Genomic DNA, 26,140 nt, shown 5'->3' with positions numbered 1-26,140 from the left:
GGGTTACAAATTGTAAAGTAATTGTAAAGTAATATTGGCTTAAGGAGTCAACATAACTTCAAAACAGAAAGTTAAAGAATAATAAATCTAAAGGTTGGTTAATTTTGGTAAGAGGTATAGATTGCGGTAAGATATGAATACTTCATAAAAACATGGATTAAAGGGAAAAGATATAACATAAAGATAAGAATATTTGATAGTATATGCTCAGTAAAAATCTGGTTAGGGGCTGAATAAAGACAATAGTATAAGAAAGAAGGGGGATATATGTAAGGAGGAAATACAGAAAAGAACAAAATATCAGTACAGTTTATATATGTTATATCAAGATAAGAAATAGAATATATACTAAAAGATATTAAAAGATATGTTGTAAATATGTTTAATATAATCATTTTGGAAATATGCGTATGATTAACAGACATAGACAGAAGTTATATATAATTGTACAATACATTTGTAAATGTATAACTGCATGTATAAATAAAGCTCACCTGAAAAGAAATAAATAAAAAAAGCAACTGCTTCAAGCTACAGAGAAGGAACCTATTCTAGGTCTAACTAAAATCTGTCAACAAATATGGAATAAAAACAATGGCCCACAGATTGGAAACACTCAATATACATTCCAATCCCCCCCAAAAAGAGAAATATTTCAGTTACCACTCAGTTTCAGGAACATTCCATTAACTTTTCATGCATGCAAAGCGATTCTCAAATTTCTACAACCAAAACTTTTATCATATATGGAGCAAGAAATGCCAGATGTCCAAGCTGGGTTCAGGAAAAGAAGCGGCACTAGAGATCATATTGCAAATATACACTGGATAATGGACCATATCAAACAAATTCAGAAGACAATTTGTCTGTGCTTTATAGCAAAGCTTTTAATTGTATAAATCAAGAAAAACTATGCATTCCTCTTAACAATTGTGTGTGTCACAACATTTGACTGTCCTGATTCATAATACAAGGTTATTCAAAAAGAATGATGCAAAGCTAAATAAGAACATGGTTACTTTTGCATGATCCTTTTTAAATCACCCAGAATGTACTCAGGAGAAGAAGCTATTAGAATGTGTCCGCGTCATACGCGGATGCACCATACACAGCTTTCAGCATATGCTGAAAGCCACTAGGAAGCCTACGGGAGCACGTGGGACACAAGGGGCTGTGCGTCCCATGAAGAATAGTGGGGCACGTGCCTGGCGCGCATACGCACTAATGCACTGCTACGCCACTGAGCCATGCACAAGCCCCATTATTTTCAATGGGGCTCGAGCATATGCATTTTTTTACATGGGGGGGGTCTGGAATGGATCCCCCACATAAAAAAGGGTGCACTGTATTAGAACAGCGTACAGAAAAAAGAGTTGTTTCCAATTAGCAAAGGGTATAAGCAAGCCCGCATTTTATCACCCTATTTGTTTAATTTGTATGATGAACATATCATATGTAAAACAGGATTAGACTCAGAGAAAAACATGAAAATTAAAGGAACACGAACATTTTAATATAGTACTATAAGAAAATAGCAAAGACTTTGAACGATTATTGAAGAAAGTAAGAAAAAGAAAGTGCAAAGACAGGTTTACAACAGAATATTAAGAAAACAAAAATAATGACTACATATGATTTATATAACTTTAAAGTAGATGATAAAGACATTGAAATAGTTCAAGTTTTTCTATACAGGCTGAGTCATTAATCAGAATGTAGACTGCAGTCATGAGACTGAAATAAGAAGCAGACTGCAACTTGGAAGGGCAGCTATCAGTGTACTAGTCAGGATCTTGAAGTGTCCAGAAATATCACTGAATACTAAAGTTAGGATTGTCCATGCCATCATATTACCCATTTCTATGTATGTTTGTGAAAAGTGTACAGTGAAGAAAGCTGATAGGAAGAAAATCAACTCATTTGAAATGTGGCAAATGAAATACTGTGGTCTGCTAAAAAGACAAAAAACTGCTTTGTGAAATAAATAAAAGCCTTATCCTATTGTAAACCTTTTCCCAGTGTTTACTTTTGTCCCATTAAATTTAGTGAATCTGTGATCCAGCATGTGGATTTGTGCAAAACAAAGGCCTGTTACAGACCGCCCAAAAGGGGCGGTCTTGGGCCGCTGCCGGTTGCAGCGCGGAGGAGCCGCAGCAGCCAAACCACGCGACTCCTCCGTGCTGCAAAAAAGGAGTGCAGAAATCGCACTCCTTCCAGCAACCCGGAAGAGCCGCCACAAGTGCACTCGCGACGGCTCTTCCGGGTTTAGACGTCCAGACGCTGCGCGTCCGTTACGTCAAGATGGCCGTGCCCGTCTGTATAGGGCGCCGCCATCTTGCCGTACAGAATACGCGCGAGGGGCAAGGCGCGTCCGGAAGCGCCGCCCCTCGCGCGTATTCCTGGCGTAACGACGGCACCGCTTAGGCCCGTCTGTAAGGTGCCAAACACTTTAAATTGTGGTTCTGATATATTGACAGCACAGCAATGTAGATTAGATCCAGCATAAGACAACTGAAGACTTTTTAAAGATTGGAAACCTTTTATGGACTTTTTGAGCAATAAGAAATCTAATGATGTAATGATTTTAAGTCATTTCAGTAGGATTATTTAGTTGGGTTCTTTTCTTTTCTTTATGACTTTTTATTTTTTGAATGTATAATGCTTTGATTGTGAATTAGATTATTTATTTTAAATTTAATAATAATTAAAAAGATCCTTTAATCTTGAACTGTCTGACTATGTAATGTTGCAGTAATGTATCTTTAAACAACAGAAAATATTTTGAGTGCCAAGTTACACATATTCTATGGGACAGCCAGAAACGGCTGAGTCAGGAGCACATGGAATAATTCATAGTTGTTGCAAGGTTGCGTCATGCTATGTGGCACCAAGTGATGACTCAGGAACATATTACTATATAAGTGGACCAAGAAGATGGGTAGTTGTGCGTTAGTTTGGACCTGGAAGAGTTGGTTGGAGCAGATATTGATGTAGTTGATTGGAAGTTGACTGAAAATAGTGTGTAAATATTGTATCATATTGTAGACAATGCAAGTGCAGACAAGTTTCCAGAACGAATCAACTGCCTGTGAGTTCTCTTCTTGTGTGTATGAAAAGTGGTCAGTGTGTTGCCAGTATCAATAGCTGGGTGCTTTTGTGTTTGGAACTCTGCTACATTATTGTTGTGGCTGCATCTGGGTGACTTGTCCCCAGTCTGCACCGGTAAGCGGCTTTTCCCTCACCAACAAGTAATTCCAGAATATTCCATATTTACAGAATTTAGATATCACAATATCACAAAGTCTAAGAAACTTTGGGAATACAAGCCTTTGACCTGATCAGAGAAGCTTTATTTTGTAGAGTTGTTGTTCATAATCATTGTCAGGACTAAAGGGATATTCCAGTTATATGCAGAGTCCAGACATCTCACTTGTTCAAAAAGTAACCCCCTATTTTTCAGCAATTCAAAACAGTGTGTCTTCCCATATCTTGTCCCTCCTTCTCCCCCAACCCCAATCTTCAGGTTCCCAGAAGAACAAACTTGGTAACTTGCAGCTCATAGTTCCTCCCCCAGACATTTGCTCATTAGCCAAAGCCATGGATGATATACCATTCTTTTTCCTTCCCTGAATCACCAGTTGGATAGCATACCCAACATCTACCAGTACCAAAAATATGCTTAAGCATGGCAGTTAAATTTGACAGGACCATGTCTGGACTATGACATAAATATCTTATTTAACAACTCAGTGATTAGAGTAATCATTCTAATATGTCAGATTTATCTCTTATAAGGAAGTAAACAATATTTTTTTCCCTGGCAGACAGAAAAGTTGGCATGGCAAGATGGCGGGAAGGGGTTCATATATGGGACTCTTTTCAAAAACAGAATTGACACACAGAATTAGAAAAGTTGGAAATGGTTTCTCTTTCATTCCAGTTAGGCATAGATTCTGATAGTATTAGAATGGTAGCATATGTGTTTTGTTCATTATTACAGTAATGTAATGGTTGGAGATGTATGTAAATTTCTAATGTACATAATGAAAAAAAATGAAAATAGCATAAATGAAACTACTAGTTTTCAAGGAATTATGATTAACAATTAAGTATTTGCTCCAAGTCATAAAGACTTAAAGTTCATCATCATAATTAAAAAACATCAGCCATCATGTAGCTAACCTGATTAGTGCATGCATCACTGAGGGAGGGGTGTTGAGGACTGATAATTAAAAAGGGGGCTGGTTAATTGATAAAAATATGGCCTTTACTTTCCATGCCTGTAAGAGAAATTCAGTCCAGTATATTAAAGACCATTTTGATGCCTGCAGCTCAGAAGTTCTAGTGCTAATCTTGCATTTGTCATAAGTGGCACATGCTAACTTGTTAGCATAGTCTTAATTATTATCTGTTAATTTCACACTGCACATTAATTACATTATGAAATCTTCTATTCAAGCAAAAAATAAAGGAAATGGAGTTTTATTATGCCTTTTTACCTGAAAATTTGTTGTAATGTACAGTGTTATGAGAAATGAATTTTAGAGAACAGAAATATGGAAATGTGTTTTAAAAAGTTAGAAATATGGAAATCAGTTATAAAAATATATATTATAAAAATATATTTAGATTTGATAGCTAAATTTGATACCTAAGCTACGAATCAGAATAGTGATTTGAATGCTGGACTATGACTCCAGAGAACCAAAATTCAAATCCCTGCTCAACTATGGAAACCTTGGATAAGTCACTCTCTCAGCCTAAGAGGAATCTGCAGCGTGTTACGGACGTGCTGAAGGGGCGTATTAGGGTTAGGAAGGGGCATCACTTCTGGATGCCCCTCAACCCTAGTACAGACCGAGTCTGTACAAAATGGCAGCGCCCGTCCACACGGGGGCCACCATCTTGATGTAGTGGACGTGTTGCATCTGCATGTCGCATGGCGCAAATGATGCTGCAAGTGCGCCATTGGGGCCTCACGGCGTCATAACCACACCACAAAGAGAAGTGCCATTTTGGGGCTTCTTTTTGCAGCATGGAGGAGCCGCCTCTGCTTGAGACCCATTTAAATTAATGGGACTCTGGCACGAATCGACATGGTGGTGTGGTGGCATGTGTGTGCCACGGGTGCCCACCCCATTCATCCCTATGAAGCGCACCACCCCTTGTCCCTGTGCAGCATACGCTGAAAGCTGTGTAAGGCATGCCCGCATATGACATGGGTGCCCTGTATTTTCTTAAAAGATGGAACTCTTAAAAGATGGAACTAATTCTAGCAAAAGCATCCCACAAATAAACAGTAGGCCACACTGCCCAAAAACCCCACAGAAAAGTAGGTAAATTGTCACATAAGTAACTCATTGCTAGTTTGAATGACTGCTGATTTTCTCTTTATTTTATTTTCCACATTCGTTCTCTTACTCCATCAGTCTAATCTGCAACCATTTTTCTCCTCTCTCAGTTGGACTATATATTTGACCATGTCAAAGTTTTACAAAGAAAAATAACATTTTTTTTCTTTTTTTGCTAGACCAGGGGTAGGCAACCTGCGGCCCATGGGCTGGATGCGGCCCGGTGAGGCCTTGGGACCGGCCCTAGCCCGGTCCTGCCGCCGATTGCCGCCGGGGCCTTTGGGGGGCAATTGTCTATAGAAGCCTCAGAAACATGCATTTATATTAACATTTTTTAAAAAATCAGCAAATTTTTTCATGTGTCCTCCATTTTTTTTTAAAAAAAAGTGTCTTCCATTTGAAAATTTTGTCCTACATTTGTCCTGGTTTATTTATATATTTAATTTTTTTAAAAAAAATATTTAATTATTTATTTTTTGGCTTCAGCCCCCAGTTGTCTGAGGGACAGCAACCCGGCCCCCGGCTCAAAAAGATTGCCTACCCCTGTGCTAGACCTTGTCTGTGAGAGATTGAATGGGACTGGTTGTTGTTTCGACATGGTTGGTGTGAGGATGTGTGTAGATATCTTGCTCTGTCTTGAAACACTGCATAAAGTTTATGGCAGTAGATATTATACACATTATTCATGTAACAACACTCACCACATTGAGGTTAATTTTTGTTGCACATTGAATTCAACAAGGGGAAAAATCAGTTTCCTCTCTGATAATTGCCTAGGTTGGCTTAATCCCATCAGATGTAGCTTTCATTTGCCACATTTCTTGTCATGCATGCTGGAACATGTAGAAGTCTGAATAAACTGTTCTCCTTTGCTACAAGAAACAGGTTTCAGTGTTATTCACATTTTTAAACTAAATGCATAAATTCCCACATATTTTTTAAAAGACCATAGGAACACAAAGCATGCTTTCTCCTTGCTTTTACTTTGTATCAGCTGCAATTTCTCCATAGTGTCTTTTGTCTACTGCAAAGCAGCAATTCATTTATAAATCTTCCTTAGTTCATAAACTAATAGGACAATCAATTGGTTCTTATACTAATATAAATTTCAGCTTACTGACACACTAATGCAAAGCCCATTCTTTCTGCCTTATCAAATATGTATTATAAAAATTACTCCCTCTCCTAAATTGGTCTTTTCCTCTTTCACCAGGATTACTCAATATTTACTGGTAGTTAAGAGCATAATGAACATTTTATGTGTGTAGATTACCTTCTGTTTTTCCAAATGCACATGATCAGTTTTCAGATTTGTTGTCATGTCTAATTGTTGTGTCCAGTTGCACACTAAAAAACAAAAACAACCCCCTTTCAAACACCCTGATGTTCCCTGTTTTAATAAAAAAAGAATGCTGAATGTTATTTTATGTCACTCTGCTAAGTAGTGATCTTATGTTTATAAGTAGTGGTCCCTTTGTAAACATATTGATTCTGGAGTCCAAACGTAAAAGAAGGAATATTATGCCACTCTAACTTTGCATGATCCTGAAGTCTCAGTGTTTATTGTTCATAGGCTTGTTACTAATAAGATATGAAAATCTACTTCCCAAATCACAGACTGGATGTTTAAAGAAGCCTGGAAAAGATTAGATGAACATTTCTGGAAACTCTACTGAGCATTTCCTATAGAATTTTTCAGTCATGTTCCAAAGTGGCCCATAAGAACAATTCTATACAAAATGTAATAGTTTTCTCAGTATAGCTGCCTCTCCAGGCACTTCCTATTTATTTCAACTTCCAGATCTGTTGCAACAATCTGCTAAGTCCCATAAAAACCTTGTTTACAAAGTGCTAGACATATATCATTCCATTTCTGCCTTTCCTTCCATTTCAAGAATCTTTCCTTTTTTGATAGTATAGGATCTCTTCACCACAACACTGCACAACTGTAACATTTAGCATTTATTCATTATCCACTCAGCTTTGAAATCTCTCAGCACCAAAGTTCTAGTCAAGTATTATTACAGATAGCATCTTGCTCGTGAACAATGTTGTGATTATAATCATTTTCCCCTCTAGCTTCAAGAAAATGATATCACTTTGGTTATATAAATATATTCAGCACTATACTTTTCCCTCACGTATATTATCTTAATAGTAATGAATAAAGACATAAGTAGCTGGAATTTCAAAGGAAAAGAAATTACTGGCATCCTCCTTTTAAAAAAAGGTTTAGGGTGGCATCTATTTTTAAAAAGCACTCCTAAATTGTTTCATACAGAAATTAATATATGATTCCAGTTGCATGATCTGAAATGCAATGTAAATATTTTCAGTTGCAATAACAAAGAAAAAAAATTAGACATAAGATGACGGAATGCTATAATATGAAAAGAAGATACATTATGAATTCTTAAGTTGTCTTGTAAAGCTGCCTTTGTCACTGAACTGACACACAAGCTTAACAAGATTGTCTGTCCCTGATATCGGGTTTTCTCTTTTTGAAAGCTATTTATTTCACCTTGGTACTGATGTTCCCAGCCAGGGCACTACCTTTCCATGGTTACTTGGTCCTTTGAGGCAAGAAGTAGAGTCCATAAAACAGATTTTTGTTGAGGACCCACACTAAAAGGGACAAAGAACTACGAGAGAGCAGCAGTAGTTGGAGGTGATACTGGCAGAGTATCTCTCAGAGGTAAGGGCAGTGTTGTTTGTTGTTATGTGCCTTCAAGTTATTTCCAACTTATGGCAACGCTAAGGCAAACATATCATGGAGTTTTCTTGGCAAGTTTCTTCAGAGGGGACTTATCACTGCTAATCTCTGAGGCTGAGAGAATGTGACTTGCCCAAGATGGGTTTACGTGGCTGAGCTGGGATTCAAACCCTGGTCTCCAGTGTCACAGTTCAACACCCAAACTGTTACACCACACTGGCTCTCAAATGTAAGGGCAGTAGCATATAGCTAAAACTTGTTACTACTGCACAGAAGAAGATACCAGTAAACCACTTGTGAATGTTGTTACATATTATCATGCATGGTGGTCCTGCTCAAAAATAAAATATTTCTAGTACGAAAACTATGCAAAAAGTATTCAAAATAAATTCCCATTGCTTCCGGAGTTTTATTTACTTAATATGACTTCATTTTTAGGAAATGAGTTGGAGAGGAGATATTGGAAAGTGGCTTTATAATGTATTACCACAGGTAGATTATTGTTAGCAAAAAAGTGGAAAACAGTAAGAATACCTGAAACAGAAGAATGGATTAAAAAAAATTCAAAATTAAGAGAAATGGACAAATTGACTACATTTTTACACAATAAAGAGCAGAAAGAAGGGAATTGGAAACTGTTTGAAAAATATGTAAGATGTGGAATATTAGATTATAAAGGGGGTAAATAGTATAATTTAGACTAAAAAATAATAACTCGGAGTATTTATGAAAACAAGGCAATAGAATAAAATGTTTATTATCCTTATTATGAAATGGTTTAAGATAAAAATAGTCAAAAATTGTATGGATATGCGAAGAGTAAAACGCTAATAGAATTTTTTCCCCACTTACTACGGCAAATGACTGAAATGATGGTAAGGGAGTATATAATTTCAATTTATGATTCATGTAATTGTGCTAGGAAATCAATAAGAGGATATCTAATAGAGAGAAAATGTATTAGAACATTCAAAATGCATACAATTGTAGAATTTATTTTATTTATATATTTTAATAGCAATAAAGATTATTTTTTTAAAAAAAGTATGTTGTTTACCTCAAAAAATCTTATGATGACACAATCCAAAATTAAACAAGAGATGGTGCTGGAAGATAAAACTCCAAGGTCAGAGGGCATTCAATAAGCTACTGCTGAAGATTTGTATGAGTAGTGCTGTGTCTAATAATGTAACTTGATTCAAGCTGAAAGGACATCCAGCTGCAGATATGCTCAGATATGAAAGTTCAAAGCTGCATAGCACATCTTGTAAATACATGTAATATGATCAGCATGAATCAGAGATGTTCCAAAACAAGAAACAGGGCATATAAACATTGCAGTACTTGGTATGAGTAAGCTCAAGCAGACAGGAATGAGTCATTTTCAATCAGGTAATTTCAGGGGCAAAGCAGTTGGGGCAGGATCATCCCAGGATCATCCCAGGTCTGCAACAACCAGACACCATTGTCCCAAGGGCACCCTCTGCCATGGTCCTGAATGGTCCTTTCGCAGACAGTTTTGGGTTGCATTCGGTGGCCCAAGCACAACCTCAGCACAGCCTCCAAGTGATCCAGGAGTAATGCATCATGTGCATGCCCTGCCTCTGGATCAGCCCAATGGTGGCCCTTTGGGGCTATCTGATTGAGGACCTCCATATCCACACATTCTTTATCCACAGATTCAACTACCCATAGCTTGAAAATATATATTTTTTAAAAAATACAGATTCCAAAAAGCAAACCTTGATTTTGCTAATTCATATAAGGGACACCATTTTACTATGGCACTGTATTCAATGGGACCTGAGCATCCATGGACAAGGATTCTGGAACCAAAACCCAGCAGATATCAAAGGCCTGCTGCATACTGTAATTCAAGAAATGAAAACTGAAGAAGAAGCAGAGGGTATTAATAGTAAAGAGAGAAGTGAAAAAGCAATCAGGGGAAACATAATGAAAAGTCTGATCAAATGCTATCAATAAAACTTTGAACACAGTACACCAGTCTAACCATAATCTAAATGTATTCTCCAGCTAGAGAGGTGGAAAAGGAAATTGAAAAATTCTGTGTTGGAATCTAGGAGGCAATTGATCAAACACAAAAGCAGGTAAGATTGATAATCATAGGACACTGGAATGCAAACAGGAAATAGAGCAGAACCAAATATTGTTGGAGAATTTGTCCTATGAGATTGGATTTAATGGAAATAAACAATACACTGATGCCCCTTTTGCCATCAGTAACTGTTGAACATCTGAGATGGAAGTGGTACAGCGTGCTTTCAGCTTAGGTACTTGCCTGATTATATACCTTACCAGATGGCTTTCATTCTATTGTATGCATAGACCAGATAATAGTGATGGAAATGAATCCACCATAATGAATAAGGCAGTCAATATTAGACATCTCAGATTAACGACTGCTTAAATACTGCTATATTGCTTTTGTTTTGCTTTAATTCATTTGAGCATATTAATTATTGAATGTGAAGATTAAGTGGCAGTATTCTAACCTTAATATTCATTAACAGAACACTACAAGATATTTTAAAAATAGGCTAGTATGTGTAGCATTTTTTTAAAAAATGAAATAAGTATTTATTCTATACTATAAAAAATATAGCTGACAATCAACTAAAGTATTGGTTTACATTGTTTTTTTAATTAAAATTTATTAATACATTCTAAAACAAGACATAACAAACAGTACACCAAAACAACAATAAATAAAGACAATAACCCAGACAAGGCCCTGAAAATTATAGATAAAAAGGATATTCAGGGATTCTGAAAGACATATTTCCATAAAAATTTAGCTAAAATTGGGGGATGTCTACAATCTTGCTGGATGTGTGCCAAATCTCATGAAAGGTGAATCCAGAGTGTAAGCCTCTCACTCTGTTGTTAATATCTGCCATTTTCTCCATTAACCACAAATCCCAGAGTCTAGTCCACCATCCTGCAATATTCATCTTTCCAGTTTTCCAGTTCTTGGCTATCTCAGGCATGGCAACAGCCAAAAGCAAACTAATAAATTCTTTATGCTGCAGGGCTATATTTTCATTCATAAAAATGGAGAACAGGAGCAGGAGTGGTGATATTTGTATACTTTGTTTAGTGATCTTGGAGATCAGTTGTAAAATTTCTGTCCAATACTCATGCACTAAGGGGCAATCCAGCCACATATGTACAAAAGTTCCCCTACCTTCACAACTCATCCAGCATTTTGGATTAACATTGGTAGACATACGAGCCAATTTGACTGGGGTGAGGTACATTGGTTTTGGACCAAAAAACTCACACATTTTTGAAAAAGTCAAGCACATGGCCCGTACAACATTGAGAAAACACCCACTTTTCTTCAATGTCTAACAGTTAAATCTTTAAGATGTTTCTTCAGAAGCTCTGCTGAATTCAACAGTACTCTGATTATGAATATTTTAATATGTTCTTAAGAGCAATTGATTAGATGAAAGCTATAAATAATATCTAAGCTAAGCATTTTAATGTATCCCACCAACTCAGAGTTTCTGAAGGTCCCATCCTTTCAAATAACTTTATGACAGCATCTTACATGCAATCTGAAAGATAAAAAGGATTCTGTGAAAGCAAGCATTGCCAGAGTGCTGGATGGCAAAATTTTGGCATAACCAAAACAACAGATGAACGCCGTATTAATAGGACACACTTTGTGAAGTTTAGTTTGTTAAAAATAACATCTCCACACATAGTTCCATCTGTCACTTAAAGAGTTGGGTTTTATAAAAAAAATCATTGCTATAAATAAAACTGTTATTTTATTTTTTCTGTATTGACAAACACACAAACAAAACACCTAAAAGGGTATAATTAATCTTTTGAACATTGAAATACACACACACACACACACACACACACACAGTGGATCCTTGTTATACGCTGGGGTTTGGTTCCAAGATCCCCCATGTATAACAAAATCCGTGTATGCTCAAGTCCCATTAAGTATAATGACATAGCAAAATGGTGTCCCTAATAAAAAATGGAACATCAAGGTAAATTTATACTTTTTTGGAACATTTTCAAACCATGTAGGCTTAAATCCGTGTATAAAAAATCCGTGCATAAGAAGGACCGACTGTACACACACTACTACAACAACCAATGCAGAGGAATAGAAGACAAAAACAAAAAGGGAAGAATGAAAGACCTATTCCACAAGATTCGGGAAATCAAAAGAAAGTTCAAACCAAAGACTGTGATGCTCTATGACAATAAAAATAACATAATTCAAGACCAGGAAGTAATAAAAAATGGATGCAATACACAGAAGAGTTATATAAAAGAGATGACAACATGAAGGGCACATGGGATGAAGAGCCAAATGAAGATGAACTTCAAATTCTAAAAAGCAAGGTGGAAGCTGCAATAAGGAAAATAGCAAAAAACAAGTCTCCAGGAACATGATATTCGAACTGCTGCAATCTGCATTGACAGAATCAACATATGTCAACAGTATGGAAAACAAAACAATGGCTGACACATTGGAAGCAATCAATATTCATCCTCATTTACACAAAAAAAGGAGACACAAGAGACAGCAGCAACTATAGGACCATAGCACTAATCCCTATGTAAGCAAAATTATGCTCAAAATTCTGCAACATAGGCTCCAACCATACATGGAAAGAGAGGTCCAAGCAGGTTAAGGATAGGAAGGGATACTAGGAACCACATCAGAAACATACAATGGCTAATGGATTGCACCAAGACATTCCAAAAGAAAATCAGCATGTGCTTTATAGCTTATAGCAAAGCCCTTGACTGCATAGATCATGAAACACTATGGAAGGCCTTTAAAGATATAGGAATGCCAACACATCCAATAGTCCTGATGAGGAATCTGTACTCAGGACAAGAGATTACTGTCAGAACAGAACACAAAGAAACAGAATGGTTCACAATTGGCAAAGGGGTGAGTCAAGGCTGCATCTTACCACCCCAGCTGTTCCACTTATATGCAGAACATATTGTAAGAAATGCAGGCTTGGACACAGAAGGAGGAGTGAAAATAGAAGGAAGGAATATTAACAATCTGAGATATGCTGACGATACCATAATACTAGCAGAAAACCTCACAGACCATGAACTGCTACTAAAGAAAATCAAAGAAGAAAGTGATAAAGAAAACAAAAATAATGACCATGTAGATCTTACATAAATTCAAACTAGATAATGAGGAAATAGAAAGAGTAAAAGAGTTCTCACATCTGGGATCAAATATTGATAGAAATGGGGTCTGCAGCCAGGAAATCAGAAGAAGATTAAGAATGGGCAGAGCAGCTATAAAAGAACTACAAAAGATGCTAAAATGCAATGACATACAACTCAACACAAAAGTTAGAATCATACAAGCCACTGTATTTCCCATTACAATGTATGGATGAGAGAGCTGGACAGTTAAAAAAGAAAAGAAGAAGAAAATCAATTCATTTGAGATGTTGTGCTGGAGAAGAGTGCTAAACATCCCATGGAAGGCCAAAAAACAAAAACCAAACAAACAAACAAATGGGTCCTAGAGGAGATCAAGGCAGAAATCTCCCTGCATGCTAGGATAACAAAATTTAGGCTGGCGTACTTTGGACATATGAGAAGACATGAATTACTGGGAAAACCCCCAATAATGCTAGGAAAAGTGGAGGGAAGTAGAAAGAGAGGAAGGCCACATGCAAAATGGATGGACTCTATTAAAGAGATAATGAAGTTTATTGCACTTACCTTAGACCAGCCCCTGAGCATTCTTAAAGGGGCCTTTCCTGGAATGGGAGGTGGCAGGGAATGCTGAATATTGCACAGCGAGAACGCTGTGGCCGCCGCCGAGCGTTCCCCTTCTGTTCTGGGAGCCTTCCGTTCTGTTCTAGAGGGCCAATTTTTGAGAACACTTGAGAAAGCGTTCCCGAAAATCAGCCCTGGGGAACGCTCCCAGAACGGAAGGGGAACGCTTGGCGGAGGTGGCGGCATTCTTGCTGTGTGATATACAGTGTTCCTCACCTCCTCCCATTCCAGGAACAGCCCCTTTAAGAATGCTCAGGGGCCGTTCTAAGGTAAGTGCGATAAACTCCATTGAATATGAGTTGATCAGAGCAGTAGAAGGCACAGTGTCTTGGAGATGTCTCACCATGGGTTGAAATTGATGCAAAGGCAGTTAACAACAAGAAAAATCAATGTTTTCCTCAAATTAAAATGGCCCCTGAATTCTGTGTGTTTCCCATTTGGTGCTGTGTGCCTTCAAGTGATTTCTGACTTATGGGAACCCTATGCGGTTTCTGGGGCTGAGAGTGTGTGACTTACCCAAGGTAAACTAGTGGGTTTCCATGGCCAAGCGGAAACCAAACTCTGATCTTTAGAGTCCAAGTCATGCACATGAACCACTATACCATGCTGGCTCATATGTTTCCCCTATCATGACAGAAATCATTTCCATTCTCGACTGATGCTTTCCAGATTAAGGTACTTATCATGGAGTTCTTTTAGCACTTTCTCTCACAGAAACTGCTGCATTGCTGTCACTACTAACACCTGCCAAGGCATATGGGGATGCTTTCATGTTAACTTATTACAACACCTGCTCAGTCTCTTCAGTCTTCTGTTTTTTCATGGTACTCTGAAGTAACGTGACAATAATTGCTAAACACATATGTCCACATGACTACTTGAGGTGCTGCTTTTATTATAATTTAATAAATGTATACCTTGAAAGGTGAAGCTACCCTAAAGAGACAGATCATGTGATTACTATTGTCCATGGATTGTATTGCTTATATGTATAATGTATAAAACCTACTACTTCAATAGACATCTGAATTTAAAGGGGATGGGAGTGAGAGATTGCTATTTCTGTCAAGTGTATGTCATTCTCTAGATGTCAACTCTACTCAAGGCAGACAGATGGCTTTAAAGAAAGTTGTTTGCACTACCTAAAACAGATATTTTTTTGAATCTAGTGTAAATGACAAACAATAGGTTCACATGCTTTATATAGCCATGCCAGAGCTCTATCTTTTTAACTTCCTTTAAATATTGTTATCTCTGGAAAGGAATTAAAATGAAATAGACAATTTGAAGATGATGCTGTCATTTCCACTTTGTAATTTTGTTCCGACAAAAAGAAAGGAATCTATCTACACCACAGGAACACATGAGACTAATGTAGATAAGCATACGTGAAAAAGCAGTTTCAACAATTCACTAACGCAAACAGTGTGATGCGGCAGCTAAAAAGGCCAATGCAATTTTAGGCTGCATCAATAAAAGTATAGTGTCAAGATCAAGAGAAGTAATAGTGCCACTGTATTCTGTTCTGGTCAGGCCCCACCTGAAATACTGTGTCCAGTTCTGGGCACCACAATTAAAAAGGGACATTGAGAAACTGGAGCGTGTCCAAAGGAGGGCGACTAAAACGGTGAAGGGTCTGGAAAGCATGCCCTATGAGGAATGACTTAGGGAGCTGGGGATGTTTAGCCTGGAGAAGAGAAGGTTAAGAGGTGATATGATAGCCCTGTTTAAATATTTGAAGGGATGTCATACTGAGGAGGGAGCAAGCTTGTTTTCTGCTGCTCAAGAGACTAGAACGTGGAGCAATGGGTGCAAGCTCCAAGAAAAGAGATTCCACCTCAACATTAGGAGGAACTTCCTGACAGTAAGGGCTGTTCGACAGTGGAACACACTCCCTCAGATTGTAGTGGAATCTCTCTCCTTGGAGGTCTTCAGACAAAGGCTGGATGGCCATCTGTCGGGGATGCTTTGATTTGGATTTCCTGCATGGCAGGGGGTTGGACTGGATGGCCCTTGCGGTCTCTTCCAACTCTATGATTCTATGATTCTATGATATATTTTAAAGTCAGAATCTAGCCAGGGGAGGGTGGTGTTCTTTTTTAAAGTGCAGTATTCATTTCTATCTTGTTACTGTTAAAATTAAAAATGATGTGAGAGAACTTCTGATAGTCTGCATTGGATTGGATGGTAAATGTATTTATTTCCAAAGAAATCTGGAAAAGTTATGATTTATTTCTGAACAATGAGAAATGATTTGCAGGCCAATGAGATACAAAGATGATTCCTACTTATTCCAGTCCCCCTTTTGGCGTCCATAGTTTCCTTCATTCCTTTCAGAAATAACTCAGTCAAGTTCAACATTAAATTCTTATTTTAAAAAAACTGAAGAGATTTTTTATCCCTGTCCTCAATAGCAAGAATCTGGCCTTATCTCAGACAATATGTAGTAAATAAAATGGATCCACCTAATTTTGCCACCTAACAGATTATGGACAATTTTGAGAGGCCACGTTTGTTCAATTTTAGGGTAGGCAACTGGAACTTCAGAATTCTCTATATTCAAAATATTATTTTTTTACTGACAGCCATTCTAATCTCAGGGCAGGCCTGATTTTGGGACATATTGGATAGCTGGGCCAGGAAATGGACTACCAGGAATCCAATTCTGGGAAATACCAAAAGGGCAGTGCATCTTTTTTGGTTTATCTGAATGAGTTGAAAAAGTGGCACTGTGGACTGATATTTGGCCTTATGCCATTTCTTTTCCAGTCCTAGGGCCACAAAACCACTCTGGCAGGGGGCTGTATATAGCAGAAGGGTCATATTTTACCCACCCCAACTTACTGTTGAAGGAGATATATTAATGCTGTCCACCATCTCCCTTTTTCTCAGCTAATGCCAAAGAGGTTATGAGATCATTATTTTAATGAAAGAAATGACATTGGGTGACCAAATTGTGGGGGAACAAATGAAGGTTTAGGCCAGATAAAACAGACATTCTTCTGATCAACAGCAAGACCAATCTAGGACTGCAACCAGTTTTTCACAGAGTTGCAGTCCCTCTGAACATCTTGAAAGGCCAGCAGGGAGGGGGCCAGCCTGGCCTCCCATGGAAGGGAGTTCCTGAAGGTGGGAACAGCCACTGAGAAGCCTCTCTCTTGTGTCCCATCAAGTGAGTCTGTGATCTTGGTGGGACCAAAGAGAAAGCCTTCCCCTGAAGATCTTAGGGCTCTAGCAGATTTGTACAGGGAGATATACAGTCTCTCAAATAGACTGGTGTTAAGCGGTGTATGGGTTTATAGGTCATAACTAGCACTTTGAATTGTCCTGGAAATGAACCAGTAGCCAGTGAAGCTGTTTCAACAAGGGAGTTACATGCTCCCTATAACTCGTCCCAGTCAGCATTCTGGTTGCAGCATTCTGAACCCACTGAAGTTTACAGTTTCCAAAGGCAGCTCCACATAGAATGTGTTACAGTAGTCCAAACAGAATGTAATCAAGGCCTGTGTCCCCACAGCCACTGTACATTCATGTATGTTTTGCATATATACATATAGCCTGAAGTAATTATATTCATACTATTTTAAATAATTCTTTGCATGAAATGAAGTTTGTGCATACTGAACCATCAGAAAGCAAAGGTGTCACAATCTCTGACACCCATGTAGATAATTTTGGATTTTGGAGTATTTCAGATATCAGAATTCTAGACAAGGGATACTCTGTTGATGCAGACGTGAGCATGCAGAATAATCTCAGAAGTCTGTGAGAAGATAAACAAGTGGTAGGCTGAAGCGTGCCAGGAAAACAGCTGCTACATGAAAGCATGCTGAAGCCTGGCTTTTCTCCATAGAGGCACTGTTTATTCTTAGTTGCAAACACACACACAAGAACAATGCTACACATCCAAAATCCACCAACTACAAACCCACACTGTACAATGGAGATCTGGGCTTATATACACATTTGCCATACGGCCACTTTGCCCAGCCCCTTCCTGTACAAGTTCCTGTGTCACTTGGATTATTGTCCTCTATCCAAGATGACACAGCATATTTACATAATTGCTACGTTCTCTCTGGTACACTCTGTGACCTTGGACATTCATCTATTGCCTTGAGTCTCAGCTGCAACCAATTCCTAGTTTCTGAACAGTGAGTGACCATTTGCCTTTATGTCACATCTGAACATTTTTCCATACTGCTTTATACTTTAACATAATCAACCTGTACTCAGATTATGTATGTACATCCCAAAATGTGTGCAAATTTCCATGTAGGAAAAAAAGTACACAAACTCTTAAATGGGCATGGGATGAAAGTGCAGATGAGATAAAAAGTAACAAAACCAAGACTGAGTCATTTTTTATATCCCTAGCTACTAATCACTAGGGAAACATAGAAATGCCAGATTCATAAACTGTGTGCCACTGAAATCTCCTCTGGAAAGACTGATTGCTTTTATGTCCTGATTACCAGATTTTTAGAGCCTCTAGTTGGCCACTGGGGTAAACCCATTGCTGGACTAAATTGATTTCTGGCAGCAGGGCTCTTCTTATCATTATTTATGCTGGTGCAGCTGTGTAAAACACGGAACTCCATGAAATACCTGTTTTTCTGGAATTGGCACTACAACCCATTGAATGGATTGTTAATTTCAAGCATGTCCTGACAGAGAAGTCTTCTGAGACCAAATTTAAACTCTTTTTCAAGATTTCGTCCCAGCAGAGCTCTCCCTCAGGACAAGTTCAAATTAACATTTGGCTCAGGCAAGACTCGCTCCTCCTTTTTCTGCTTTATTATTGAGGAGGAGTGAATTTAGGGAATGGTTTTTGTACATCCTCTGAAGCAAACAGATAGAATAGGTTGGCAGGTATTTGATTAGAGTTGTGAAGCCTGGATTGTCATGCTTTGAAACAGGCTTCAGGACTCCCGAGAGAATATTTTCACACTGACACTGATTTTCTAGAAAAATAATGCTGTTTTTATTATGAAGCATAATCACTTTTACCTATTGGAATATTGAACTGAAGAAGATGCTGATTTTATATAGAAGTGTTTTGCTTATTAAAAAGATATGTATAAAAATGAAGATTAATCACAATCTCAAATACAGAAAGAAGATATACTATTGGACTGTTACAGCACAAAAAGCCTAGCCAACCAATGGCCAAATTCTACCACCAGGGCCATTGGTTGGCTAGGCATTTTGGGCTGAAACTGGCTGGTAAAATGGTGCTAAGAAGGTTCACATTGGCCTAAAACATAAGGAGAAAAAAGAGCAGTTTCTGGCAACAACGGGAGCATGGTGTGCAGAAGATGCACATCTCTGATTAGCCAGAAGCCATTCCAGGGCCACCTAAGGCACCCTCAGGCCACTAGAAAAAGCACTCCTTACTGGTGGTCTGTTTGGGACTGCAGTGGCCGCCTCCTTCATAGCAGCCCATTTGGTTGCCACGATCCTATGCTGATCGGGGCCAACTGGGCCAACTAGAGAGTAAAGCCACCAGTCACCCCCTAACCTATAAAACTATGAGTGTATGGTGGTGCTCTCCTTCTTTTCAAATGAAATTATATTTCTAGGAGACTTCTAGAAGTGTTATTCATATTCTCCAATGTGCCTTTGTTTAAAGGTAAGTATGGCGGGGTACAGACTGCCAGAAAGAGGCGACCAGCCGCCGCCTCTATTTTCCACATTACCACACCGCAGCAACCAAATTGTGTGCCGTGGCTACATGGAAACAAAAGGACCGCTAAAAAGCCGCTCCTTTTAGTGCTGCTGCAAACTGCCTGCGGTGGCGCAAGCACATTGCTGCCACGAACACCCATCTGGAAGGTGCACGGCAGTGATGTCACAGCTGTGTGTGCCGTGTATAAGGCACCGCACAGCTGTGACGTCCTGGTGGTGTCCTAGGGTTCTGGGGTGTCTGGAAACAGTGCCCCAAGGCAACCCTAGCACGTCGCCAGGACATGCTAAAGGGCCCGTTTGTACAAGGCCTATGTATGTTTTTCCCCACCTGCTGTCACACTGCCATGTTTCGCTAATGCAAGTTAGCCGGCACAGAAGTAGTGAAACTACTAAAATAAATGGGGAGATGATGATGATGATGGATGATGATGATACTCCTAAGATTGGGACTCAAGGTGGCATACAAATTCAAGTAGGTACAATTGAAAAACAGAAAAATTAATATTAATATAGAATTAACCTGTTAACAATATTACAACAATTTAAAACATAGATTTAAACAGGATAAAAACTGCTCAAAACAATATAATTTAACACACCAGACCACCCTCTTAAAAGTCCTTTCCATAGAAACTTTCAGTTTTAAAAGGCTGTTAGAAAAGGAATGTCTTCACCTGTTGATGAAAGACAGGAAATAGGAGCAGGCACTGAGATGGGAGGCAGGGTGAATGCAATAAACTCATGGCTGCAACTATGAAAACATCCCTCTTGTGTAACCCCCCCCCCACTATACCAGTTAAAGTTGTGGAATTGAGAGAAGGGCTTCTTCTGTGGATGTCAGGGTCCAGGCAAGCTCATAGGGAAAGTCTGTCAAATAGCCTGGACCTACGCTATGCATGGCTTTATAGGTCATCATCAGCATTTTGAATTGTGCTTGGAAATAGACCAGCAGCCCATGGAGCTATTGGAGCATGGTGGTTGTTTATGCCTGTGACCAGCCACAGTTAACAACCATGTAATGATTATGTAAATGTTTTGCCTGCCTCTTTTTAAAGTGTTTTTAAACTAGATGAAACATATAAGGTATAGGGGGAAATCTTGTCAAATTAGATAGTCACATTACTTTTTAAATAAAATTGAACTTTCCCTCTGTATTTTAGTCTAATTTTGGAATGAGACAGATACTTCTTTTTTAAAAAAGGAGGGTGTCAGAAGAAAATGAAAATTCTTTAGTGGAATTCTCCACCACTACCTTACTGAGACTTCAGAAAAGTTTCAAAAGACCAAACAACCCAGACTGAAGGACTGGCACTCTTACATAATTGTTAGCACAGTCACCGCCAAGGTCTCTTTTATATATATTGTATACACACTCACACCATATATATATATATATATATATATATATATATATATGAAAACAATATCTATAATATATATAAAATAGGCCATAATAAAGCTATGATTCCATTATACATAGAATCATAGATTCACATGTTTGACAAGAGAAAGTAAAACACAAAAGGAAAATAAATTGTTGGAAAATAAGAAGAATCCAAATGCATTATTTATTTATTTATTTATTTATTTATATAGTGCTGTAGATTTGCACAGCACTGTATATACAAATAATAAAATCAATAAAAATGAAACCTGCCAATGGCGTACATTCTACAAAATACATAGAAAACAATAGGTAATAATACAGGATAGAATTAGATAAAATAAGGAGGCAACAATTAAAAACATCAAATCAAATATCAGATAAATAATCACACAATGCCTGAGAACGCTTCCCTGAACAGGATGGTCTTCAACTCAGTTTTAAAACTGGTTAAAGTAGTGAACACCCGTACTTGTGGAGGAAGAAGGTTCCAGGAGTGAGGGGCAGCAAGTGAGATGGGACGAATCCAGGATGGGGCAGTGGAGATCCTAGGCTGGGACAGCAGACCTTGACTACCAGAACGGAGGGTACTAGTGGGAATGTAAGGAGAAAGAAGTTCAGACAAATAAGGAGGGGCCAGCCCATGCAGGTCAAAAGTCAGCAACAGAAGTTTATACTGAATATGGAAGGGGAGCCAGTGAAGGGATGATAACAGAGAAACATGGTCAAAGTGGTGAGCGGATGTAATAATGCGTGCAGCTGAATGCTGGTCAGAAATTAAAGGATGAAGGTGAGAGAGGAAGACCTGCCACAAGGAAGTTACAATAATCTAGCCGGAAGACCACCAGAGCGTGGATCAGGGTCTTGGCAGTGGAGGTCGAGAGAAATGGATGGATTTTGGCAATATTGTAAAAAAAAAGAATCTACAGGCCTTGGCTGTGGCCTGGATCTGCGGGATATATGACAAGAAAAATCAAAAATAAAACCAAGACTGTGTGCTTCCTGGACCGGTCGAATAGAGATGACATAAACAGAAACAGAAAAGGAGTATTGAAGGGTGGACTTAGGTGGAAAGACAAGAAGCTCTGTCTTGGACATGTTGAGCTTCAAATGCTGATGGAGCATCCACTGAGAGACATCTGTAAGGCAAGATGAAACTTGCTGTCAAGACTTGAAGAAAGGTCAGGGGTGGTGTCATCGGCATACAGATGATAGGAAACACCAAAAGAACTGATAAGTTTTCGTAGGGACAATGTGCAAAGAGAAAACAGTAGGGGACCCAAAACAGAGCCTTGGGGAACGCCAACAGATAACGGAACAGAGGAAGAAGTCTATCCACCCGTGATCACTGCAAAAGATCTATTGAACAAATAAGATTATCTATTAAAATTCTCCCTCTTAATATTTGAAATTACAAGAGAAGGAACTACATACTTCCAACATAAATGGCTGAAGATGTTGGCCAGAATTCTGTATAGGTAATCTAGCTATATAATCCCATTAGTTATATAACTAATTAGTATCTCCCAGGCCTGACCTCTCAATCCCAATTTACCTAGTAGCATATGTTTGGAATAATGTGATCTGTTCCTGTGTTGATCAGGTAGCAGCTGTTTTATGTCCCCATTCCCTGCAGTAAGCAATCTCTATTGTGTCAAGCAGAAGAAGGATCCCTGTCACAGTTTCTACTCTTTCCAGCAATCACCTGCACAAATGTTGTGGTGGAAACATCATTCAGCTGTTTCTTGATCAACAGGGGAACAGATCCCTGTCACTCATAGCAGAAGCTTCCCCGTAAGTGGGTACTGGGAGACTTTCATGGTTTCTACATATTCCCTAAAGTAGTGTGTATGTAGGAATCATGAATCTGAACCAGTCACAAATGTGTAACTCTGGCTTATACATTTGTTACTGCCTTAGTGAATTCTGATGCTAGGATCTTACACTTTATTTGTTTCTCATCAGGCTTACTGGGAAGTTAGAATACAATGGGAGGGTCAGACTACTGCATTTTGTTGCTAGTCCCAAAGAGAAGTTAAATCACCGAATCAATGGAAATTATCTATGTATTGAATCTCCATTCAACATTTGATTCAATGGGCTTGCTCTAAGTAGGACTAACTAATAGGATTCAAGCCTATGTATGAAACTCTGAACTTCGAAGAGAAAAGGCTGGATTTTTTAAAAAATGTAACACGTAGTAGGAATATCCAATATTCTTACTACAGTGGACCCTTGTTATACGCTGGGGTTTGGTTCCAAGATCCCCCATGTATAACAAAATCCGTGTATGTTCAAGTTCCATTAAATATAATGACATAGCAAAATGGTCCCAAAATTGTGATATTTGAAATGTATACTTTTTTAATATTTTCAAATTGTGGATGCTTGAATACGTGTATAAAAAATCAGTGTATAAGAAGGGCTGACTGTACTACACTACTTACCTTAGTTTTCATAGCCCTTAAGTATCTTCAACAGAAGAGGGTACAGCTCCTGAATCTTTAAAGACAGAAGGAAATTTCAGCCTGCAAAATTCCTCTTCTGCACAATTATTAAAGACGGAGAAGCCCGGTTTACCCTGGCTTTACAAACAAATCACAAATGAGGTAAAGAAAGAGAGAGTGAATGGAAGACACAACTTCTGTACCTTGCATGGGCACACCCTTGCTGAAGAAAAAGCAGGCAAAGGTACAAACTGACCATTAATGAAATTTGAACATTTGAAGCCAATTCAGTTCATTTGAATTGACAAAGCATATTTTGGTCTTCATTTTGCCTTCTCCTGAGAACAAGCTTATAGCTGTCTTGTCACAAACCCTTAACAAATATCAACAGAAAGTACATCTCTTCAAGCAATGCTGTTGTTTTGCACAAACAATAGTATGCAAACCCATATACTATCAAATCGGGCAGGAAAGCAAGCCCTATCCTTCATCTGAAACAATAATTGAATGGCCAAACACTGACATGAAGGACAGGCTGGAGCAATCAAGAGCTGAATACATTTTCACCATGATTTGCATTCTTCCTGTGCTTGAGGTTAATCCACGTCAAAGTCAAGTAAACAGTACACTTGGGGGCACCTAGCTATCTTTTAGAAATTCCTAGCATATAAAGGACATTGATGACACATAACAGTCACAGAGGATTTTGATTTCATTTTTAAAATGAAGAAGAGATGATCTGTGAAGAGTTCCTGGATTTCCTTCTTCTTACTCGGGCTTACCATGAGATCTTAAGAGGTAAATTACTTGGGAAGTCGTCTTCCACAATATGTCCTCTGTGTGACACAAAGGGAATCCTTTAATTATTTCTGTTCTATAAGAGAACACTAGAACTTTGAAAAGTTACTGTTTGGATCAATAACTCCCACAATTCCCCACACAATATGACCAAAAATCCCACAGAAGGGATGCTCTTGGGAGCTGTAGCCAAAAATGGAAATTTTACAAGCTTTGCCTATTATGTGAAAAATGAAAACACACAATACTTCATAGTGCCCACAAAAACCCATATCTTATTAACTGAAATTATATATGGAGTTTACATTATATTCATAATTTACTATTTAATTATATATATATATATATATATATATATATATATATATATATATCCCGCCCTTTCAAGGATCTAGGTGGGAAACAACAGTCCAATATAACATTTAAAAACAGTAGTAATATAATCCTAATCCCCTAGCCTTCCTTCCTTCTGCTAAAATACAAATAAGACATCATACTATATAATAACAGTAGCAGTATCACACATTACACCCAGTTGCATAGAGAATGCAGCTAAAATTAGGAGCACGGAAAAATATTTACAGGAGTGGTCATAGGGAGAGACAGTGGGTAGGTGAGCAGTTCAGGTTTTCAATTTGGAGGTTAGTCTGAGAAGGCTCACCAGAAGAGATCCGTCTTTATCGCCTTTTTAAAGGACTCTAAAGATGTAATATGGCAGATCTTCTCCAGCAGGTTGTTCCATATTTTTGGAGCGGTGGCTGAAAAGGTCCTCTGGGAAGTTGCCATCAGCCTGGTTTTCTTCGGCTGTAGTAGGTTTCTCCTAGAGGACCTGAGTGTGCAGGAAGGATTGTATGGGAGGAGACATTCCCTCAAGTAGTCTGGTCCCAGACTAAGGACTGGAGCGTGCCTTTGATGCGTCTTCCCGACTTTTAGAACGCATGCATCATTTAAACAGCATACCTCCAAAGTGACCCGAAGCAGCTTTATTTTGGCCTGTCTGTACGGACCCAAAATATAGCAAATAGCACCTTCATTTATATACTGATTCATATCACTCTAAGCAGTCTCTAAATGGTGTACAACTGTAAGTTAATTGCCCCCATCAAGCCGAGTACTTATTTTAGCAACCCTGGAAGGATGTAAGCCTGAGTAAAGCCTGTGCACTGGCTGGTGTTGAACTGACGACCTTATGGTTTGCGAGTGAATGGCTGCAGTACAGGCATTACTATACCCTGATAAAATATATTCTGTAAAATGAAATCCATCATTAGGGTTGAAAATGATCCTCATTTTGCTACAAACTATCCGACTAACACTTCCCAAAACAATATGTGAACTCAAATATTGTGATAGCTTATATTCACATTTTTCTGTTTTTTTATTGTCATTTTTATGAGAACTGTGTATAACAACTGTAAATAGCATGAAAATGTAAATATTAGTGTAAATATTGTCTACCATATAAAGAATGAACATTGCATAATATTGCTGTCTAATACATTGGGGAAACCATAGAAAAACTGAGCATAAGTATTGGATATGAGGAAAATTGATATTTTGTTTAAAAAACCATATTATAAATTGAATACGGAATTTTTTAAAGACTGGGAAAGATTTGTGCACTTTAAGAAGAAGAAGTGGGGGAAGATAATATTAATTAAAGATATCTTCAAAGAATGAAAAAGATAGTAAAAAGACATAGAAGAAAATCAAATTATGGGTAAAAAGAGTAAAATTACAAAGAAATTAGAACTTTTCTTTGCCGATTAACATATAAGATTTTGTGATCCTTTATTTTTTTCAAAGGGTAAAGTAAGAAAGTAAGAAAATAAAAATTATTTTATTTAAGAGTTAATTGACAATAAGAATGGTAAATCAGACAATATGAATAATAGATAGATAGATAGATAGATAGATAGATAGATAGATAGATAGATAGATAGATAGA

The sequence above is a fragment of the Sceloporus undulatus genome, unplaced genomic scaffold (assembly GCF_019175285.1).
Source record: "Sceloporus undulatus isolate JIND9_A2432 ecotype Alabama unplaced genomic scaffold, SceUnd_v1.1 scaffold_13, whole genome shotgun sequence".
Lineage (NCBI taxonomy): Eukaryota > Metazoa > Chordata > Lepidosauria > Squamata > Phrynosomatidae > Sceloporus > Sceloporus undulatus.
This window is presented reverse-complemented; position numbering follows the sequence as displayed.